Source organism: Mastacembelus armatus, chromosome 17, assembly GCF_900324485.2.
Source record: "Mastacembelus armatus chromosome 17, fMasArm1.2, whole genome shotgun sequence".
Lineage (NCBI taxonomy): Eukaryota > Metazoa > Chordata > Actinopteri > Synbranchiformes > Mastacembelidae > Mastacembelus > Mastacembelus armatus.
The window spans coordinates 249773-259642 of NC_046649.1; positions in this window are offsets into that span (position 1 = coordinate 249773).

Below are 9870 nucleotides of genomic sequence, written 5' to 3' on the forward strand. Positions count from 1 at the left end.
CATGAGCGTCCATGAAAAGGTCCCAGTTTGTAACCCTGAGGCACTCCTCAGCATCCTTTGACCAAACTTTCACATACCTCTTGATAGCAGACTGCTGTCTTACTACAGGCTTGTATGTTGGTACTAAATATATTAAGTTGTGGTCTGATCCACCAAGTGGGGGTAGGGCTGAAGAGCTATATGCCTCCTTCACAGTGGCACAAAGGAGATCAAGAATCTTATTTTCTCGTGTTGCACAGTCCATATACTGTTTGAAGTTGGTCAGAGTTCCCGAAATACTGACATGGTTAAAATCCCCATTAATTAGTATAAGGGCACTGGGGTGTTTTGTCTGGAGACCAGCGACAACTGTGTGGATGATGTCACATGCACTCTGTGCTGCAGCTGATGGAGGAATGTAAACAGTCACAACAATGGTGTGTGAAAACTCACGGGGCAGGTAGTATGGCCTCAGTCCAACCACCAATAGCTCTATGTCTGGAGTACAGATACAGTCTTTCACTGTTACATGTCCAGGGTTGCACCATTTAGAGTTAACAAAAACTGTGAGACCACCTCGTCTTTTCTTGCCGCTCTGTTTGCCTCTGTCCGCTCGCACTAGTGAGAACCCAGGCAGTTCAAGCGAGCTGTCCGGTATATTTTTATTCAGCCAGGTCTCGGTGAGGCAAAGCAAGCTACACTCTCTGTACTCTCGCTGGCTGCTAGCTAAAGCTGTAAGTTCATCCACTTTGTTGCAGAGTGACCTCACATTCCCCATAATAATTTTTGGCAGAAATGGTTTAAATCTCCTACGTTTTTCACTCCTGCTCTACAGCCCCTCCTACGCCTCCTCAGGTCTTGGGGGATGTCAGGTTTTGTACCAAGAAGCAGACTTGTTCCCTTGAAAGCTAGCAGTTGCTCTCTTGTATAGATGCCGTTGCCACAGAAACATATATTTTCTGATGCAGTTTCCATAATCTCCATATGTCTCTCCACAGGAATTCGAAAAACCCAACTCATCCACTTTCATCTGTTATCAGAGAGAAATCATAGATCTTGATTTGACTTGGATTAACAGATAATAATTCAGTAAAAAACTTGCAAAAAACAAACAGAGGAGCTGCTGTAACAGGCTGCCACCTAACAGGTGCCATTCTAGAATTGAAGTTTTTTTTTAAATTTCTGAATATATGGACTATGATACCAAGAGTCTTATCAAAAAGTCAAGATCAGAACAAGCTGTTCACCCTGAAAGAAAAGTTTGCACAACAGGTCCTATTCAGCAGTGTTTCAGGTATTAGAGTAAGGTGGATCAGGTTAACTTGAGGGTGAAACATTTTCTCTAACATATCCCTCCTGTTTATGATCAGTATAACTACTATTAGAAAATATTTATTAAAGTCACAAAATCATAACTATTATGTTTAAACACACATCGCAAATCATAGTTACTATGATAAATTGATGATATGATGAATCGCTATGTCTACGGTGTTGACAAACGCCTCTAATACATGGAATGCAACAGCAACCACAAGTAACTAAAAGAGCAATCATCACAGCCATTGAGATGAATATGTCGGCACACGGATGTTCTGAAGTCGGCCTCTTCGGATGATGCCCTCGTCGAGCCTGAAGGACAGGAGGAATACTGGCTGGGCAGTGAGCTGGGCAAGACATCGCCATTTTGCCTCATGGAGGAGGAGTCGCCAGTCCCTACACACCTCCAGCAGGGTGTGGACATCTCATAACAATGTGTCTACAGTGCGATTGTAGAAAACATGAGGGTCACTTGGGACTGGCTCTCAGGGGGTCTCCACCTCTTCAGCCCTGGTTACAAGGGCCTGCTCCTAAGTCTTTCCATTTAACTGCTGGAAGTTTAGCAAGTGACATGTGTGGGCTCACCCTCAATTTGAACAGTTTGTCTTTCTCAGGTTGTAGTCTGCATGCTGCTCCTACATATCCTGCTTTGTTCCAATAAAGGTTGGTTAGTCTAATCCTAACAGTTTTGTTCTTGAAAAACTGTTTTTCATACACTTCATCTGACCCTGGTTTGTGTCTGAAGTACATGGTGCAGTGCATGCTGTCTGGTGTCTGTCCAGTGGCCTGTGCAGCAGCTACCTCACCTGTCATTTTCCCCAAATCTGTGGTTACTGAACTGGGTCCCTCTGTGACTAAGTCTAAGGTGTAATAATGTTTTGGTAGCTGAACACTTTCAGTTCAGAAAAGATCACTCTCTAGCCTGACAGCTCTCATCACTGTAGGAATGTATCCCTATGTTTAAAGCAGTGAGTAAATCTCTTCCTAACAGATCAACTGGACACTTGTCTGATAGTAAAAACTGATGTGTGTTGTGTCAGTTCAGTTAATTCAATTTTATTTGTATAGTGCCAAATCACAATACAATCATCTCAAGGCACTTTACAAAAACTAAAAACCCAACAAATCCCTTATGAGCAAGCACTTGGCGAGAGTGGAGAGGAAAAACTCCCTTTAACGGAAGGGAAGGGAGGGTTAGGGTAGGGGAGCTCATTGCACTGGGAGAGTCCTCAGGCAGTCTGGTCCTATAGCAGCATAACTAAGCAATGGTCCAGGGTTACCTGCCTCCGCTCTCCAGTCATGGCTTGTTACCCTGAAAATAACACTCAGAAACCATTTCATTTATCATAGTCAGTGAAAAACACTTCAGCTGTTTTCCTAACTTTCTTTTGTGCTTTTGACCTTTGTTGGAGAACAGTAGCCGCATGCACAGGATAATTTTTACTCTGTCATGACACAAGTTTGCCAAACCAATTTGATGCTTTTGAATAAATCCTGAAATTTCAGGTTTGAGTCCATTTAAAATGGCATTTTTTAACTGCTGTGCATGTGGCCCAACCCCATTCTGTGCAGCACCTTGGAGTGGCAGACCAGACTTTCCCGCTGGGCCGACGTACTTTCTGGGCCAGGCTAATACATCTTTGCTTTATTTTGTCTATTGTTGTGTAACTTATATGTTTGCACTGTAGGAGTGCGTGTTTTAATCTCATTGTACATGTGTATAGTGACAATAAAGGCATTCATTCATTCATTCATATCATATTTGTCTCGACCCATACAACTCTTAGCAGCCTATAGTTTTTTCTGCCTAATTAGTTGACGGTGTTGTGGTCTTTGTGGAAATGTAATGTATTTGTCAAAAAAATGTCAGCATAGGATTTTTTTTTTCCAGACACACTGGCCCATGAGACATTTAATCAGCAGCCTAAAGCTTTGGTGCATTTATGGAATAGGAGTTGGTATACGTATAGGGCATGCAAAGATGGGTTGTATATTGATCGTATTGTAGCAATTCGACAGGTCTACCTGACTAAACTGCAGCTACCTAGCTAAAAAGACAGACACTACTTCTTTGTCTGTTATGAGTATATGTGCCCCATATACACGGCATGTCCCCATATTCTTATTTGTTACACAAAACACCATAGCAACTCTTTCTCCCTTCAGACACACATCACTGGAGAGGTCCCTCCCACAACAATCCTTCACACTTACGGTGCCGCTAACCCATCTCCCCAAAACACGACACACACATGCACCCAAACCCCTATATTAACCCCCGAACACATAATGAACAGTTAACAACCAGAACACACACAGTAGAACAATAGAACAGATAAGATGAGTTGGACCTCAAACACAATATGACAATTCGTGTCTTACCTTTCTGCGCTGATCTGCTTTGAAATTGTTAACAAACATCTAAAACCACTGATGTATTTTTTTTTTTTATTGCTTTTTTAAGTTTTTTTCTATGTTTTTATGATCCTTTTGATGCATCAATTATGCGTCATCGGTGACTGTTCTTCTAATTTTCTCTTCTTATTACCCATTTTATTTCTTAGTTTCTGAGTTACTTATTGTGATACTCACTATTTATTTATTTATTTTTTAAATCTTTTATAGCTATTATGTCAATTGTCTCCTTTTTATCTCTTATTCTCGGTACCTACTCTCTATTGGCCTTATGCTCAAAAGCACTTTCGAAGCTGCACCGGGGTATTTTAAGTTTTGGGTCCCCCACAGACTGCTCACGGTTTTGTTTGAGTTTCTGATTCTCTGAGATTCCACTCAGTTTGACACGGTTTTGTTTGAATCATAGACTCTCTAAGACTCCACTCAGATCAAGGTATTTAACTTCATTCAGTTCACTCATAAGATTCCTCTTACCTTCCTGGAGTGGAGACAGAGGTCTTTAAATAATGAGTCCTAGACTCCCCCACGTGGGTCCAAGCCTGGAAGAAAGAGATCTCCATACGAGTTTTATGGTATGATACAAATAAGGTCATGTGAACAGAAAGAGGACGAAATTTCCCACTGCAAATCATCTGGGTTTTCATCTCTTTCAGTCTTCATCAAAAAGTTAAGGTTAGAGCTAACTGTTCTCACTGAAAGCAAAAGTTATGTCTACACAACAGGCCCTATTCAGCAGTGTTCCAATTATACTAAAGTAAGGTGGATTAGGTCACTTGAGGGTAAAACATTTTCTTAATTTCTCCAACAGATGCCGTCTCTCGCTACCAGACCAGGTTTTCCCCAGAAAATGGCCCAATTGTCTATGAAGCTCACATCATTTGCTGGACACCACCTAGACAGCCAGCGACGGAACAACATGCGGCTAAACATGTTATTGCTGGTCAGATTGTTACACACCGACTCAACATTAACTTTAGTGTCCTCTGATTGGCGTAATCGGGTGCCATTGCTGTTGATGTGAGTAACAGTCTTACCATATGTAAAATTAGTCTTAGCCAGCAACTTCAAATTTGACTCGATGTCGCCCGCTCTGGCCTCAGGAAAACATTTGACAATGGCAAATTTTTATTTTCCATACGTAATCTAAGATGACGCTTGTCTTGGAAAAAGGTGGTATCTGTTGTTTGAGGTAGAAGTTTAGCAGGAAGGGCATTCCTTAAAGATTTATATATATTTGAGGTGGCTAAGAATGACTAGTAGTTATGCAGATGACACTCAGTTATATCTATCTATTAAACCTGTTAACACAAACCAGTTAACCAGACTTCAAGCCTGTCTAACTGACATAAAGGCCTGGATGACCAGTAACTTTTTACTTTTAAACTCAGAGAAAACAGAAGTCATTATATTTGGGCCAAAAAATCTCAGAAATAACTTTTCTCAAATTATAGCTACTCTAGATGGCATAACCCCGGTCTCTAGCACTACTGTAAAAAACCTTGGAGTTATTTTTGACCAGGACATGTCCTTTAACTCACACATAAAACAAATCTCTAGAACTGCATTCTTTCACCTGCGCAACATTTCCAAAATTAGGAACATCCTGTCTCAAAATGATGCAGAAAAACTAGTCCATGCATTTGTTACCTCAAGGCTAGATTACTGTAACTCATTACTATCTGGATGTCCCAATATCTCCATAAAAAGCCTCCAATTAATCCAGAATGCCGCAGCCAGAGTCCTGACAGGAACTAGCAGGAGAGATCATATTTCTCCTATATTGGCTTCTCTTCATTGGCTCCCTGTAAAATATAGAATAGAATTTAAAATCCTTCTTCTCACATACAAATCCCTTCATAATCAAGCTCCTTCATACCTTAAAGACCTCATAGTACCATATTATCCCAATCGACCACTTCGCTCTCAGAGTGCAGGTCTACTTGTGGTTCCCAGAGTTTCCAAAAGCAGAATGGGAGGCAGAGCCTTTAGTTATCAAGCTCCTCTCCCATGGAACCAGCTCCCAGCCTGGGTTCAGGAGGCAGACACTCTCTATACTTTTAAGGCTAGACTTAAAACCTTCCTCTTTGACAAAGCGTATAGTTAGGGCTGGCTTCAGGCAACCCTGAACCATCCCTTAGTTATGCTGCTATAGGCCTAGACTGCCCGAGGACCATCGGTGCACTGAGCTCCCCTACCCTAACCCCCCCCTTTCCCTTCCCCTCCCCTCTCTTCTCTCCTCCCACCTCATGTGTATTCCACCACTGAATCTTACTAACCTTGTGTTCTCTCTCTCCCCTAGTTTGTGCTCTCTCCCTCTCTCTCTATTCTCTCTGTACCTTCTGCAGGTGTCCCTGGTCCTGGAGCTGTATATCGCTGATGTGCAGTTACTGGTCCCACCAACCTGCAGTGTCTATTTGTTGTTTATTGTTGCTGTTCTTTTCTCTCTGCTCTATCCACTCACCCCAACCGGTCGAGGCAGATGGCCGCCCAAACTGAGCCTGGTTCTGCTGGAGGTTTTTTCTTCCGTTAAAGGGAGTTTTTTCCTCTCCACTGTCGCCAAGTGCTTGCTCATAAGGGAATTGTTGGGTTTTTAGTTTTAGTTTTTGTAAAGTGCCTTGAGATGATTTGTATTGTGATTTGGCGCTATACAAATAAAATTGAATTGAATTGAATTGAATTGAATAGTTGGTGTTTACAACATCTGTCTGATACTAGATACCACAGCTTGATAAAAGCAGAGTGATGCACTGCAGTATCTCTGAGGGCAAATATGCTTAGAAATAATTAGGGTCCATGGTGACCCACAAAAACTCTGTGGATCCCTGAGGAACACTGAGAAAGTGTTTGTGAGATGGTAAACTTGAGGCCTGGAGATGAGGATGGAGTAGTGACAATGAGCAAATCAACATAAGGATTGTCAACATTTGCATCTTTGAATTTAAAGTGTTGTATGGACACACTTCAGCACAAAACAGAACATTATGCACATCGAAAATCAGACCAATATTTACTATTTCCAGGTGAATCTAACCATTTCTAAACTTTTCCTTTTTGTTTAATGAATGAAAAGGTATCAGAACCGAATAGTCATTCCCTTAGAGATAGGGTGAGGAGCTCGGTCACCCGGGAGGAGCTCAGTGTACAGCCGCTGCTCCTCCACATCGAGAGGAGTCAGCTGAGGTGGCTCGGGCATTTGTTCCGGGAGCCTCCCTGGAGAGGTGTTCTGGGCATGTCCCACCGAGAGGAGGCCCTGGGGAAGACCCAGGACACACTGGAGGGACTATGTCTCCCGGCTAGCCTGGGAACACCTTGGTGTCCCCCCGGAAGAGCTGGAGGAAGTGTCCAGGGAAAAGGAAGTCTGGGTATCCCTGCTTAGGCTACTGCCCCCACAACTGGGCCCCAGATATGTGGAAAAAGATGGATGGATGGATGGATGGTCCTAAATCACTCATGCTCTTTGTATTTCTGTAGTATAACTATCTAGAAAACACAGTAAAGGTATAGAATTATTGATCATTCACTGCACTGACAACATCCTCATCAGAATAGTTTTTAATAGGATTATTTTTATCCATGTTTAATATTTTTTTAAAATTATGACCCAAGGAGTTATTGATTTTCTGTAAGTTCACTACACCAAATTCCTATTAAATATCTTGGAATGGCAATATTGACTCTTGATTCCTCTTTAACTACAATCCAATTGCTTCATTTAATCCCTTAACATTCCTGTGAACTTCAACTAAAAAGCCTATCAACGGAATACCCAATGAAGTGGTTTTTCGTGGATTTTGGTGATCTAAATTGGACAGACTGCAGCTGCCACATTGACACAATATGTCAGATGATATGACAGATGAAATGACAGAAAACTTGGCTGTTAACACGTTGAGGACCCTTATTTCTGTGAACTACAAATGCAGTGTGAGGGCATACTGTTGTGTAATATCCATGGAAACTCAAAGTCATGTATAAGCAAAACATGTATCCTGTGTACAGTGGGTACGGAAAGTATTCAGACCCCTTTAAATTTTTCACTCTTTGTGTCATTGCAGCCATTTGCCAAAATCAAAAAAGTTCATTTTATTTCTCATTAATGTACACTCAGCACCCCATCTTGACAGAAAAAAACAGAAATGTAGAAATTTTTGCAAATTTATTAAAAAAGAAAAACTGAAATATCACATGGTCATAAGTATTCAGACCCTGTGCTCAGTATTGAGTAGAAGCACCCTTTTGAGCTAGTACAGCCATGAGACTTCTTGGGAATGATGCAACAAGTTTTTCACACCTGGATTTGGGGATCCTCTGCCATTCTTCCTTGCAGATCCTCTCCAGTTCTGTCAGGTTGGATGGTGAACGTTGGTGGACAGCAATTTTCAGGTCTCTCCAGAGATGCTCAATTGGATTTAGGTCAGGGCTCTGGCTGAGCCAGTCAAGAACGGTCACAGAGTTGTTCCGAAGCCACTCCTTTGTTATTTTAGCTGCGTGCTTAGGGTCATTGTACTGTTGAAAGGTGAACCTTCGGCCCAGTCTGAGGTCCTGAGCACTCTGGAAGAGGTTTTCTTCCAGGATATCTCTGTACTTGGCCGCATTCATCTTTCCTTCAATTGCAACCAGTCGTCCTGTCCCTCCAGCTGAAAAACACCCCCACAACATGATGCTCCCACCACCATGTTTCACTGTAGGGATTATATTGGACGGGGGATGAGTGCCTGGTTTTCTCCACACATACCGCTTAGAATTAACGCCAAAAAGTTCAATCTTGGTCTCATCAGACCCTATTATCAGAGAATCTTATTTCTCATAGTCTGGGAGTCCTTCATGTGTTTTTTGGCAAACTCTATGCGGGCTTTCATGTGTCTTGCACTGAGGAGAGGCTTCCATCGGGCCCCTCTGCCATAAAGCCCCAGCTGGTGGAGGGCTGCAGTGATAGTTGACTGTGTGGAACTTTCTCCCATCTCCCTACTGCATCTCTGGAGCTCAGCCACAGTGATCTTTGGGTTCTTCTTGGGTTCTCTCTCACCAAGGCTTTTCTCCCACGATTGCTCAGTTTGGCTGGACGGCCAGGTCTAGGAAGAGTTCTGGTCGTCCCAAACTTCTTCCATTTGAGGATTATGGAGGCCACTGTGCTCTTAGGAACCTTGAGTGCTGCAGAAATTCTTTTGTAACCTTGGCCAGATCTGTGCCTTGCCCGTTTACTCTAGGGTAACTCACCTTGTCTGTACTGTGTTTTGTGAATAAAACACCTGTGCACTTGGATTCAAGGCTCTCTCCTGTGTGTGATCCTAATGAAGAGGACAGCCAGCTACACTTAGAAAATTTGATGCAGTTATAGTCAAATTGACAACCATCTAAAAGTAATAAGGATAACCAGAGACGACAATACAGTAACCTTAAGGCAACTGCTTAAACTGTTTAACAAGTTTACCTATTCAATTATTATTTAACAGAATTATGCCTGAAACTCACAATGTAATGACGTGTTATGTGACAAAGTGGGTGAGAGCACACCTGATGAATGTACCTTTAGGAATGTTCTGTCAACCATACTTGCTAATTGTTTGTTTGAGCCATCCTGGGTCTGTTTGAGTTTGTTATAGTTTGTATATAGTTTTACCATAATTTAGTGTAATGCTCACATTTCCAAATATCATTGTTGGGCATTAAAATTTTACTGCTGTTTTTCATACTTACCTCAGGTGGCAGAAATCAAAAGGAAGAAGCAGCCATGTATGTATACCCTTGATGTCATTGGTGATGTCACTGGTCAAGACCAAGTGTGAGGGGAAGTGGGTTATCTTTGGTATATTATTTTATGGGTATTTAGGGTAATTTCTAGATAACTTGTTTTATGTGTACTGATATGCCTTATAGGTGTAGAAAAATATGAGAAATGTTATGGGACAGAACTGTAGGGTATAGCCATTTGCAGCCTAATTTAAGTTGTGGTAGTTTAAGTTCAGTTGTATTCCGTTATTTGTCCTGTTTTTTATTTTGTATATATTTTTGATGTTTCATGCGCATGTGGGAGCACCCTATGTAAATAAATCACTCATTGTAAAAGGAAATTGTTTCCTGAGTCTGCCTCCTACCAGAATCACAGCCAATCTGGCTTCCTACATGTTGTCTTATTAACGATGATAATAACCAACA